This window comes from Triturus cristatus, chromosome 5_2 (genome assembly GCF_964204655.1).
Source record: "Triturus cristatus chromosome 5_2, aTriCri1.1, whole genome shotgun sequence".
Taxonomy (NCBI): Eukaryota; Metazoa; Chordata; class Amphibia; order Caudata; family Salamandridae; genus Triturus; species Triturus cristatus.
In genome coordinates this window covers 468,458,721-468,472,675 of record NC_140588.1, presented here as the reverse complement: position 1 = coordinate 468,472,675, position 13,955 = coordinate 468,458,721, and the positions used below count along the sequence as shown (strand labels likewise).

The following is a 13,955-nucleotide window of genomic DNA, read 5'->3' as shown; positions in this document are numbered from 1 at the left end:
GGCCCGGGGCGGACCGGTCGCCAGAACCCCTTCTCGGGGGGGGGGGGGGGCCAGGTGCGCCGGCAGCGTACCTCCGCGGCAGGACCCGGCCAGGGACCCTGCCACAGGCGATCGGGGGGGGTCTGACCTTGTGGGGGACGAAGGGGAAGCGGAGCTCACCCTGCAACGTCCCCAGCCGCGTCCCGGGGAAGCCCCAGGGCGATTGACGGATCGAGCAACCCTCAGACAGGCGTTGCCCTGGGAGGAACCCCGGGGCCGCAAGGTGCGTTCGAAGTGTCGATGAACAATGTGTCACGCAATTCACACTAATTCTCGCAGCTAGCTGTGTTCTTAATCGACCCGCGAGCCGAGAGAGTCACAGGCAACTTTTCGAAAACGTTTGCCCACCTGCGGGCGCAGGAGAGGCCAGAGGAAGGAGACTCGGCCGCCCGCGCCGCGAGACGGCCCGGGCGCCCCGTTCAAGGCTTCCCCTCTGGGAGCACCGTCGGGAGAAAAAAACATTGCCAGGCGCTCGGCCCGGGAGCCTGCCCCCACCCACTCGGGGGCGAGAGAAGGGGGATCCCGGAGCGACGAGAGCAGGCAGCCCCGCAGCCGTTGGTCCCTCCTGGGGTAAGTCTTCAAACCCTTCAGCCCGGCCACACGGGACCGGGTCGAATCCGGGTACCTGGCAACGAGGGAGGGTCGCCCCACCTGCCCATCAGCCATCCGTCGCCGGGCGGCCCAGAGCTGTGCCAGCAGGCTGGCGATCAGCCCTTCACATCGGGCCGGGTCTCTGGACGCCTGGAGGGCCCAGCCGGCGCCAGGGCCTTTTCGAGGGCGGGGTGGTGCCAGCCAATGGATGTACTGCCATTCGGTTCCGTGCCGGGTGAGCTTGGGTTACGTCTCAGAGAGGGACAGGGTCCCTCTTAATCCTGGCCCCAGTTCCGAAAATCAACAAAATAGAACCGGAGTCCTATTCCATTACTCCTAGCTGAAGTATTCAACAGTCTAATTTTTTCAAAGTAAATGCTTCGGACCCCCAGGACACTCAGTCAAGAGCATCAAGTGGGCGCCCAGGGGCTGGGACAGGTGGTAGCTCGCCTCGCGGCGGACCGCCAGCTCGATCCCAAGATCCAACTATGAGCTTTTTAAATGCAGCAACTTTAATATACGCTATTGGAGCTGTAATTACCGCAGCTGCTGGCACCAGACTTGCCCTCCAATGAATCCTCGTTAAAGGATTTAAAGTGTACTCATTCCAATTACAGGCCCTCGAAAGAGTCCTGTATTGTTATTTTTCGTCACTACCTCCCCGAGTCGGGAGTGGGTAATTTGCGGGCCTGCTGCCTTCCTTGGATGTGGTAGCTGTTTCTCAGGCTCCCTCTCCATGGTAGGCACAGAAAGTACCATCGAAAGTTGATAGGGCAGACATCCGAATGTATTGTCGCCGCCACGGGGACGTGTAATCGGCCCGAGGTTATCTAGAGTCACCAAAGCTGCCGGGCGAACCCGGATTGGTCTTGGTCTGATAAATGCACGCATCCCGGGAGGTCAGTGCTCGTCGGCATGTATTAGCTCTAGAATTACCACAGTTATCCAAGTAACAGAGCGATCAAAGAAACCATAACTGATTTAATGAGCCATTCGCAGTTTCACTGTACCGGCCGTGTGTACTTACACGTGCATGGCTTAATCTTTGAGACAAGCATATGCTACTGGCAGGATCAACCAGGTAGCCGCACCTGCTGATGGTGTGGGGGCCGCGTGCCCATCTCCCCGACCTGCAACCTTCACGCACCCCTCCCTCTCGGGAGCCTGCCAGGGGAAGGAGCCAACCCGCCTAGGCGGGAGGGCTCACTGGAGGGGTGTGGAGAGGTGCAGTCGCTTGGGCACCGGCAGGCCCAGCCGTCTCCCCCGGGAGGGAGAGGCAGGCCGAGACGCAGCCTGAGTGAGACGCAGGGGTGCCGGAGCCTGGCGGCAGCGACACCCCTCAGAACAGTCGTTCCGAGCTGCTGTGGAAATATGCTGGGCAGAGAGGGGTGATGGCATGGCACACGGGGCCTTCAGACCTGCTGGGCAGCAGCATCCAAGGACCTGGCACCACCTGACACCTCCCGCTCGGGTCAGACACCTGGGGGTCACGAGCTGCCAGGGCCGCTCAGCCTTCGCTCTGGTCGGGATCGCCGGAACTCACGGAGGTCTGACCCAGCAAACTCAAAGAAAAAGAACCATCGGGAAGGGGGCTGAGAGGCAGGTGTGCGTACCTGGGCCCCTGGGGGCCCCGGCGGGTAGTCCCGGGTTCTGCCTTCCCCTGTTTCAGAATCGCCGGACCTCACAGAGGTCCGACTGACCCTCTCCCTAGTAATCCGGAGGAAAATTACCCCCCTTTCTTGTAATCCGTGCACATGAGGTGACAGAGGGGACCCAAGGCGCGAATGTACCTGACCTCCTGGAGCCCTCGCTGGGATCGGGGAAGCAAATGGACCCTCATCGGGACTTCCAGGCAAGCCCGGCCATCTGGTTACCCCATTGGAAAGCATTGCGCGCGACCAGATGGCCGAGGGGATAGGAGCGACCAGATGGCCGGCACCTAAAAGGTCTCCCGTCTGCCCACCCTGAGCCGAGCCATAGCGGTAGGGCTCCCGCCTGCCCACCCACGCAGGGCTCGGGGGGCTCTGCTTCTTGGGGGGCTCGGGGACCCCAGCTGGGCCTCCGGCACGGAGAGGACCACCGGAGCTCTCAGGCCCAGGCGCCCGGGGGAGGACTGCCCAGGACCCGTGGAGCCCGTCCCGGGCACTTTGCCATGCCGCAGGCTGCAGGAGGGAGCCCTGGGCACCTGGGAGGATGTTGCCCTGGCATAGCCCATCTGGTCCCCGGCAAAGAACCGCTAGCCCCGGGAGGGGCGTCCCGGCATACCCTGCCACTACTAATCCGGAGGCAGGCTACCCCCCTTTCTTGTAAGCCGCGCGCACCGTGAAGCTCTGGACCCTAGACTCGAACATGCCCGACCTCCTGCAGCCCTGGCAGGGATCCGGGAGGCAAATGAGTCCTCATAGGGACTTCCAGGCCGGCCTGGCCACCTGGTCGCCCCATTGTAAAGCATTGCGCGCGACCAGATGGCCGGTACCGAAATGACGCCAATCTGCCCGCCAAAGTTGTGCGTAGTTGCGCTAGGCAAAGTCCGTCCAGCCCTACTCGGGACGTGCGCTCGTTTTCCACAATTGTCTTCAAAATTCTGCGTAGTGGCGCTATGCAAAGTCCGCCCAGCCCTAATCATCATGTATATTGAATGTTCTAATTATGGATGTATTGTATTCATTTGTGTGATTCTTTTAAATATTTTTTTTCTGTATATACTTGTGGTTTTACGTGTAGTCTGTGGATGCACTTCAAACACCAAATAAATAAACAAGATGTTTTGTCCATTACGATGTAAGTGATGTGATCACGACTTTGTTACTTTAGTTCCTCTAGCTGGGAGCTTGAAACAAATCAACGGTCTCGAAACAAATAGTCCTAGTGACTCTACTTTCTGACCTTCTGTTTATCTAAAATAACTGACAACTGCATAAGTATGGCCCATGACGCCATTGTCTAGAACATCAGAGCCATTCTGTGGTCTAATTTGTACAGAATTCGTCATATCAGAGTTTTTAACATACTGCTGGACAATCTCTTTCCCTTATTAATGTTCTGCAGCTCGGCTTTCAGATTGTCCCCTCTAAAACAGTATGCTTCCCGTTGAGGCACACCAGAATGAGGAAGTTGCTACTTTAAAGTCAGCTCCTGTGAGTATCCTAAATGAATCCCAGGAATATAGATACATTTCCTGGACCGGAGATTTCCTTGTACACATGAGCTACGAAATGTGTTCTTTGAACAGAAGTTCCCTCCCAGATCAATCTGTGTTTTTTAAATAATTTTTTTATAGCTGCTCCCAATTATTTAGATAGTTTCTCTAGTTCAATGCAATAAATTATTTCTTCTCTAGATTACAAAGTACATTTAGTAAACAGTTTTAAAAGTTAGTGATATGTAAGTTTTTGTTTGGATTGAAATCTTCTGGAAGTGTTTTTGTTACGGAAAACTGTTTTTGCTATAATCACATTTCAATCTTAGATGCATCTCACCCATGGATTTGTCTATTTTTTAATTTTATTTTTTAACTGTGATGGGCGGAACTCACTCTAGCATGTAACTGAGTGTTTTCATTGTCTTGTTGAAGACAATTTATGAGAGGTAATCCACAGGTACCCTGACCAACACCTAAGGAAAACTTAAAAGCTGTTTTCTCCATGTCCAAAAATGAAAACAATTGCTTGAAAATAAAACCTAATGAATTCTTCCTACATAATATTAACCACGGAAGCGGGATGTTTCAGAATCATCAGAATCTCTTGCCAGTGAACAGTAGGAGTCAAGGTAGTTGCTGTTTTTCTGACTCCTTATGGTGGAAAACCCTATCTGTAGATGTATACAGCCTATGGCATTATTGGATCTGAGTTAATGTTTTAATATTTTAAATTTAGAGAAAAAACAGATCCCTTTCTGAGCCAAACAACTAGTCCTGGGAAAGGCATACACATCCGAATCTATTATAAATCTAAACTATAATTGAAGTAACCCTCTTATTTGCCTTCGTGACTGTTCGGGAGAGTGGCATACATGCATAGACAGAGGTGGGGTTGAAACGTGCCACAAGCTGAGATTGGGTAGGGGAAAGTCATTCGGAAATGCCATCACTGTAGAATGGTCAGAAATTCATTACTTTAAATCCATTCTGCTTCTGCAACATGCCATTTAGTATTTTTAAACGTGCCAAATCTGTTTTTCAGAGATTGTTCTTTCCTATCAAATAGCAACTTTCGGATGCTTCATCAGGTTTCAGAGCTAGACCAGCAATGTGTACTTATTCTTCACCCCTTTCTTCCATTGCTGCATTGTAGAGCTTAGTTAATGAAAAGCTTGTGTGCATATTTGAGTATTTCACAGGCAAATATTGCCACCAACCAGAAATCAACGGCAGCCTGTCCGAACAAACCTAATGCAATTTCACAAATGAAATGAAATGAAAAGAATTTTTATAGAGCGCGAAGAGCTGCCCTGAGGCGTCCAGGCGCTAGTGCATAGAACGAACCGTCTGCTGAGGTAGATCATTGAGGGGGTGGGTAATTTAGTTAAAGAGAAAAGTTTTTAATTGTTTGCGAAAAGTTAGTAAGTTGGGATTAGACCTTAGGTGAAGGGGGGAGGGAGTTCCACAGTTTGGCTGAGTTATAGGAGAAAGATCGGCCTCCTGCTCTAGATGTACGTATCTGTGGAACAACGGCTAGGAAGGCTTTGGAGGATCGAAGCTCTTTTTTGGGGTGATAAGGAGTGACCAAAGAATGACTGATCACAGGGCCGGCTTTCCTAAAAGCTTGGTGGGTGATGCACGTGGCCTTGAACTTAATTCTTTCCCTCACGGGAAGCCAGTGCAGAGTTTTTAAACCGGACCCTATGGAGTTTCTGCGGGGATTCCAAGGAGTGTGCGAGCTGCATAGTTTTGGATCCGCTGAAGTTTGTTTAGGCAGTATTCAGGTGCACCTAAATACAGGGCGTTACTGTAGTCAATGCGAGACTGAATTAGGCCCTGGATGACTACCTGTTTTGCCTCGAAAGGGAGAAGTGGGAGGATTTTTTTCATCATCCTGATTAGCCCAAAGCATGATGCTGACAATTTGGTGACTTGTGTGTTAAATGTCAGGGATTTATCTAACCAGATTCCGAGACTTTTTATGTTATCTCTGGGTACTGGGGGGGTGCCTAAGCTGGGAGACCACAGGAGTTCTATGCTGGAGGGGGTCGGGGGGCCGAGGAGCATAACCTCGGTTTTATCTCCATTAAGCTTTAAGCATGACTTTGTCATCCAGCTCTTTACCTGTTCCAGGCAGGGAGTCAGACTGGTCTGTGCTTGCTGACTGTTTTTGTGCGCAAGGGAGACCACTAGCTGGGTGTTGACCGCATAGGTGATTATCTTAATACCATGCGGACGTACAATCTCTGCCAGTGGTCTCGTGTATGCGTTGAAGAGCGCGGGGCTTAGTGAGAGCCCTGCGGCACTCCACACCCCAGAGGCTTGCTTGAGGAGACTGAGGCGCCTTCGAAGACTCGAAAAGTACGGTCTTTTAGGAAGGACTTAAGCCAGGCTAGGGCTTCTCCTGATATTCCCAGGCTCAGGAGACGGTGAAGGAGGATTTTGTGGTTCACCGTGTCAAAGGCGGCGCTCAGGTCAAGGAGGATCATTGCCACTGATCTCCCCCCCCCGATCTAGGATCCGCCTAGCTTCCTCTGTGACTGCCACCAGAGCCGTTTCCGTACCATGCTTGGGCAATTACACCAACGCTTGACATATTTCTAAATCTATTTCCACCCAGTGCCTCCACCCACTACCCCTCAGTCCCACCCCTGCTCCTATGAAAGAACCAAATTTTTAATTCTTGATTAACTCACTTGGAGAATAACCCTTTAAGCTGCAATTTCTTTGGATCGTTGAAAAGGTATACTGCTGCTTTTATCATTTAAACCCCATTTTATGGTTAATATGGTAGACAAATTAAGTTCTTTGATATACTCTTCTTTCAGTCCAATTGTGCTAACCGAATTCCATTTAACTATGAAGATAACTCTTCCTGCACTCTATCCTAGACCCCGCACTTAATCTGAAGTTTCCAGAGAATTAAACTTTTACTTGATAACAGAAAATGATTGCCCCAACACAAAGCACCTGTAGAAGACAAACCAGTCAGTAATAGCCACTCTTGTCTGATGAATTGTCTGTCATGAGTCAAGTTCCCCATGCTTGATTCTCAATCAAACAGTAAAAATAGCTTGGTGGCCTTGCAGTAACATGAACAGAAAAAAATTAGCTTTTGGCAATTTTTTAGCCAAACCTATTTACTTTATTTACCACGGCTTCATGTAGCAGCATTTCATGCGCTGTGAAATAAGATTAGGAACCAGTTGGAAGAGCATGGTGACAGAGGAAGGAGTACATTTATTTTCTAGTCTAGTGAATCATTTACTCTTGGGCTCCAATTTAGATTTGGTTTTTGCAGCAGTTTTGGTAAATTTTATTTCATTTGACTGGTTCTACTGTCTCCCTATTCATTTCATTAATTTCAATGGTTTTTGATAGCCATCGAAGTTGTTGATGGGGAGTTGGGCAGTTAAAAGCTTGAGCCAGCTGCCTTTTTTTTTCACCTGAATGCCACACACATTTTAATAGTATTTTAGCAAAATGTACAGTTTTGAATTTTTTTGAACCTATTTTTCGTACATTTTAGCTCTACTGCTCATGTTCGAAACAACTATACTCCTGTGCATTTTGTCTTGATCTCTTCCTTTTTCGCTTTAAAAAATACAGAGCATTTCAATTTTTTTTTTTTTTTTTTTTGCAGATATGCACAATGACAATGGGCCTATAGGGCAGTGTTGGAGTTGGTCCTCCAAGGATGTGGAATTTAATAAAATATATACTTCTCCATGAGACAGGCTGCTTCATAAATCTACTTGTCCTGTTAAAAATATCCACTTTTGTCTTTGGTGCCATGTAGTGAGGCGACAAATTATGTCAGCAATCCCATTATGTTAGAGCTCTGATAGTGGCCTCTCTGATTATGCCAAGGCTCATAATATAGTAGTGTTTGAATATTAGCAATTTAATTATTTTGCCACCTTTACACATCTGCATACTGGGGCTGGAAGTAGCAGTAAGCAATAGTTCCAGGGTTGGAACGCCCTTTCGAGTCTTCACAAACCTAATTTGCATGTTTTAGGGGTTTTCCTCAGCTGTTCTCTAATCTTTTCCCATGCTGAGAAAGGTTGGAAATTTACTCCTGTCAAGGGCAGAAGTAAAACTTCTCCCAGGGTTGGGGGGAAAAAAGTGGTTAGAAGGAAAGTGAACTTGTAAACGCTCAACTGATTTTCGCATGAGCAAATCTACACGTGCATATTTGCTCATACTATAATGCAGTTCACAAATATTTTCTATGGGTACGATTTCCTGACCTACTTTTGTAAATACTTGTGAATTTATGAAAGCTATAAAATTGCACTAATGCAAGGATATATAGCATGGGTGCATTTTTGTGACTTTCTCTAAGAATTGCCTTTTGTATTAAATTCTATCACTTTCTTTATGCTTTACTGTTAGTAACCACATTCTGCTCTTTCGCATGGAGCATATTTGCACAGAGTCGTTTTGTTCAGTGCTAGGGACTACTGTGGCAATGTGTGTTTAAGATCCAAAAATATTGTTGCTTTATGACTATGTATGTTATAATGGCAAGGGCCCGGCAGCTCCAACCACAATAAAGTTTTACAAAGACCATGTCGAAACAAGATGTGCATTGACAAAACCAAAAGAGTGACCACCAATGTCAACCTGTAAGCTTTGCCAATGCTTGTTTATTTTCATGTTTCCTATAATCTTGTTGAAACTGGTTACATTGGTTTTCCATTATGAATATTTTTGGGAAATACTAGCATGCATAAACCCATTTTACTAAATGGTGCTTTAAAGAAATGGTACCTTAAATTTCACAGTAGATTAGCACAAAAAAAATCTTCGTTTTTTTTAACGCAAAGAATTATAATTCTTGCTTTCAAGCTTCTGCAAATATTTCCATATAATCAGAGAGCACTCAGGAAGCATTATACGTAGCCTCATATTGTTAAACTCTGCAAACGTGGGTACACATTTATATACTAAAACCTCTGACTATTGCAGTCCTGGCGTACAACATTTCCTTAGAGCGCTCACCCTTATAAAATAAAAAAAGGCTTTACATTAATGAACCGTTAAAAGACGTACGAACAAATTCAACTTATGGACCCAAATATTACCATAACTGCAGACCATGCCCTTCTCTGATCCATAATGTGGTACTGCAAACTGGCAGCCAAAGGGTTTGTGGTGCAGGGGGTTTGGCCTATTTGTCCCAAGGACAAGATAAACATGAAAGTGTGTTGTCCTTGACCCCAAACAATATGTCCTGAGCGTTGGGCCATAGGAATTCCACCCCCCTGGCCCTCTGTAGTGTCACCCCCAAATGTCTTGCCTTCACCCTCCTCGGACGAGCACATGCAAGTCTCTACTCTTACCTGCAATTATTTTTGCGATTTTATTTCCTTTTTAGCATCAGAGGATTTAGCCTCTGGGTGCCGGTTACCACTGAGTTGCCTGGCTCCACCTCTCTCTCCTGAGCACCATCTTGAAAGGGCCAAGTGCCCTCATTTTATGATTTACTTTTGCAACCTTGAAATGTATTTTTACTGCTTTCCTAGTACTTTCTCTCACTGTAGAGCCTGTGCAGGCTTGCGCTCCGGCATGTAGACACGCCCACCCTCACATGCAGGGTTATTTAAAACCACTCATCAGTGCGTCCGCGCAGCTCTGATGAGCACATGTGAGTCTCTACTCTCTTGCCTGCAATTATTTCTGCAATTTTATTGCCTTGTAGGCATCGGGGGATTTAGCATCTCGGTGCTGGTTACCACAGAGTTGCCTGACTCTAATTCTCTCTTCTGATGGCCATCTTGAAATGACCAGATGCCCCTTTTTAATCATTTTATGGTTAATGTCACAACCTTTAATTTTGATTCCATTTGATGGGATATTTGTAAAGCGCAACTATCACTCCGAGAGGAGTATCCTGGCGCTGGAGTAGCAATATGTGCCCATTTGGGCCCCTGGTGGGATTCATTGGGTGTTTTTACCACTTTCCCAGTACTTTCCCCTCACAGGGGAGCCTGTACACGGTAAGCAGGGTTGCTAGGCCCTGGATTTGCTCCCATTTACTTTGCCCACCTTTTCTTAGGCTCGCTCGCCGGTGCCGGTGTGTATACAAGCCCACCCTCACATGCAGAGTTATTTAAAACCACGATCAGCGCAGACGCGCGCAGCAGGCACGCCAAAGGCAAGCCAGTAGGCAACCGTCCGAGCACGGATCTTGACAAGTGGCATAACCCCTGCTGGTTTTCCTCCAGACCTTAATGACAAAATCCGATTTTCAGGTAAAGAACTCCTAGCCCTTGCTGGTTACAGGAAAAACTTCAATATGCCCTTGCTTTGTGCAGGCAGCAGCGAGAGTTGCAATTAATCTCTGCATTGCCCCCACTGCCCAGCCTTTCTGCCCCGCGACCCATAGCCAACTCAGAAATAAGCCAATTAACAATCGCGCTGTGCTCTTATCCATGCACAGTCATTAATAAAGCATGCAACTGAAATGGCTTAGTTGATTCAAACCAGCCTGATATTATTTTTATCAAAGAAAAGTGGGCTAACAGCACCTCGATGCCGGAACTCCTTAATTGCTATTCCTACAGGATATTTGCTTCATAGACCGGATCGCCTGCTCAAGAGGAGGGGGGCTTTGAATCGTATATCGTGACAAGTTCAGGGCTGAATTTACGATCTTATCGAATGAAGATTGTGGAGCTTTATCCTTTTGGTTCGAATTAACCAAGAAGAAATCATTTAGGGGGCCTCTTATCTATCGCGCAGCTCGCCCTAGAAATAATTTTCTTTACTCCGTTAGCTCCTTCTCACAGTCCATGGAGACTTAACTCTCCATATGGAATCTCAAAAGATAAAGACACCAAGGCTCTGCTTGAAATCATGAATTATTTCGGTCTCCCCCAGCTGGTACAAAACGCCACTCATACGGCTGGTCACCCATTAGATGCTAGTTTCTCCAATAATAAAGCCAGCGCGGAGCTAAATCTGCTACCACTCTCCTTTGTTGGATCACTGTGACATTTTCCTTTTAGCTTAGAGGTACAGAGGTAATGGCAGATCCCAATAAAAGGCGAGGCACGACCATTATAGGGCATGGGCCAATCTGGATTGCAAACAACTTCAGCTACAACTTATGGAATCCCTCCCTCCACCCGTGGAAAACCCAGAGTTAGCCAACCAGGATTTTCTTAATTGGCTAAATTCTCCGTTCTCCCTCACCTTTCTTATTATAAAGGCTAATCAAGGCAGAAAAAAAGCCCTCTTCTTGGTTTTCTGAAGCCCTCAGCTAGAAAAAGTAAGCTGTAGGCGACAAGAAAGGAAATGGAGGTCTCAGTAAGAATCTCATGAAAAAGAAGCGTATAAACTATCTTTATCCCAATATAAAACCTTCCTGATTTTAAGAAAAAAATTCATTTTTACCTCCCAAATTAAATCCTCTAAAAATTCTGCCAGGGAACTCTTCGAGGTAATAAACAAACTACCAAAAAACAACCAGAGATTAATGGAGGTTGTACAGACAAATCTTCTGTGACACCATTGCCCAACACTTCAAGAGTAAAGTCGACCAGATTTATAACCTATTTAATTATTCCAACAATGCTAATTCAGAAGTGGCTAACAGCACGAGTGCCTGAATTGAGGATAATGATATCTCACTGGCCTTGTTAACCACCTTTACCACAATCTCGCTACTGCAGACGACAATCTCATCCAGACCACCAAATCTGGAACCCCAGATGATCCGTGCTCAAGTCCATTCCGAAGCCAATAGCCATGGTATTGACAAACCTCTTCAATTCCATGTTTAATACAGGAGTTTTTCCTACTTTCTGAAAGAGGGCTTCAATTCTTCTGCTCTTAAAAACAGCGAATCTGGACACGGAAGACCCCTCTAGTTACCGACCCATTTCTAGACTTCCTTTTTCAGCCAAAATAATTGAAAAAATCAGGGACGGTCAACTGAATCAATTCATCAAAGAGAATAATCTGGTGGATCCAACACAATTTGGGTTCAGATCGGAACACTGTACTGAAAGGGTCCTTATTAAGGCCACCGATTCACTCATTATCTGCTGCTCTGATCCTGCTGGATCTGTTGGGAGCTTTCAACTCTGCGGACCACCCAACTCTAATTTCTCACCTGGAAGCCGTAGGAATATAAAAAAATAAGGCCTTAGAGTTACTTAAATTCTTCCTAAACAGTAATAACAAGGTAAAATTTGATCCTTACAGCTTGAAACACATTCTCAGTGCCCTGTGGAGTGCTGCAGAGATCTTCGCTCAGCCCCACCCTTTTCAATTTGTACACAAAATAATTTTGCCCCTTTGATACAATCATTTGGCTTTTCCCTCATGTCCCATGCGGATTACATGCAGATTGTGCTTTCCTACACTAATGGCACTAATTATACCAGCCTTCGAATTCATAACTGAAAACAAAGAGAAATTAGTACATGGTTGAGGAAGCACTGTCTCAAATTAAACTCTGAAAAGACAGAGGTGACTCTCTTGGGGAAACAATCCCTATTTCTAGTCCACGGCTAGCTTGCCATAAGAATTAGGCATGCTCCCCTTTCCGACTCCCAAAGCTGAGAGTCTCTGGTTAATTCTAGATGACTGCATTAATTTGTTTGTTAAGATTCAGGCTGTCTTATTTTCCTCTTATAATACTCTCAGAATCTTAAAGAAAATTCTAAACTTTCTCCCCGTTAACTCCAGAAAGACAGTAATTTCCACATTAATTTCTCCAAGTTGGATTAATGTAATGGGCTATATATCGGTCTTCGGACACAATATATCAACAAAGTTTCAGTTTGACAAGCCATCAAAGATATTCACTGTTTGACAGTTTGAAATCAGATCAAATTTAAAGTACTTTGCAGACACTTACAAAGCACTGCACGATTCAGGACCAGCATTTCTGAGACAAGCCATTTCTTGGTATGTTTCCAATAGAATTCTCAGATCAATTAGAGTCTATAAAACTAATACCCTCAGATACAAAAAAACAAATGGGGTAGAAGCTGCTTTCTTGCCTGAGCAACCAAAGAGAGGAATTTCCTGCTTATACACTTTAGATTGGCCGCCTCTCTTCGGATGTTTTGAAAGCTTCTTAAAACTTGGCTTTCAACCAGTGAACTCCGCCTTTCTCACATATGCTCTTAACTCAGGCTAGTGGCAATACACCCTCGGGTATACGCTGTACTCTATAAATTCTTTTAATATAACATATTTTGCCGAATTTGTTTGTCTTTAAGACTAGCACTGGTTAGCAGTGGCAAAGTGCGCAAAGTGCTTGTGTTCGCTCCCTAAAACATGGTAAAATTGACTTGCCTAATTGCAATATTTCATTTACTTTTAATTCCCTAGTTAAGTGGTACACCTTATGCTTAGGCCCTGTAAATTAAATGCTTTTATGGGTCTACGGCACTTATTGTGGTATCCACTAAGAAACCTCCTATGCCTGCCATTGAAGCCTGAATGTAGTTTTAAATTGCCAATTCAACTTTGTAATGTAACCTTCATGCCAATCCTTCAACTCCCTTTTATTGCATACGAGACACCTTTAAGGAAGGCTGTAGGTAGTCCTTTGGGAAGGGTGCATTGTAATTAAAAGGTCGGACATGTACTTTAGGTTTCGCATGTCCTGGAAGTGAAAAACTCCAATTTTTTTTGTTTTACTTTGGTGAGGCCGACCTTTTTTTATTGGATAGCATTTGGTTGCTTTATTACATTTAATAAGTGCTAACTTTTGATTGGTAACAGGTGAACATTTCATGTTTGCGGTCTGAGAAATTGTAATAAAAAATCCTCTTTAATGGTCAAGTCAGATTTTAAGTTGGTTTTGACAATGCCACTTTTAGAGAATGGTAATTTTCCTGTTTTAGCCGTTTGGTGCCTGCATCCTCTTCCTGGGTCACATGACTGGCTGTAGTTGGCAATTGGACTTTATTTATTTCTCTAAGGCAGCCACACAATAGAGGGATTAGGTGTGCCTGGAGGTGCCATCACTGGCAGATGAGCGGTAGGGGCAGAGTGGGCACATCCCTACTTGCAACTGAATAGGTCGTGCCCTTCTTTCTCATCAAAGGACTTGTCAACACTTCATTGTTCTTGCAGCCAGCCTGGAACCGGAGTAGGGGAGGCAGGAAACTTCAAAGGAAGTTCTATAGCAAGGGGAGGCAGGAAACTTCAAAGG

The 13,955-nt window shown here is 46.0% G+C and overlaps 1 protein-coding gene and 1 pseudogene across 1 annotated transcript in view; one reads left to right on the top strand and one right to left on the bottom strand.

Moving 5' to 3' along the window:
* The window catches only part of RALA (RAS like proto-oncogene A), a 209,930-nt gene that overhangs the window by 22,563 nt on the left and 173,412 nt on the right, over positions 1-13,955 (top strand). The gene's annotated exons all lie outside the window — the stretch shown is intronic.
* On the bottom strand, positions 216-370 carry LOC146823165 (5.8S ribosomal RNA; annotated as a pseudogene).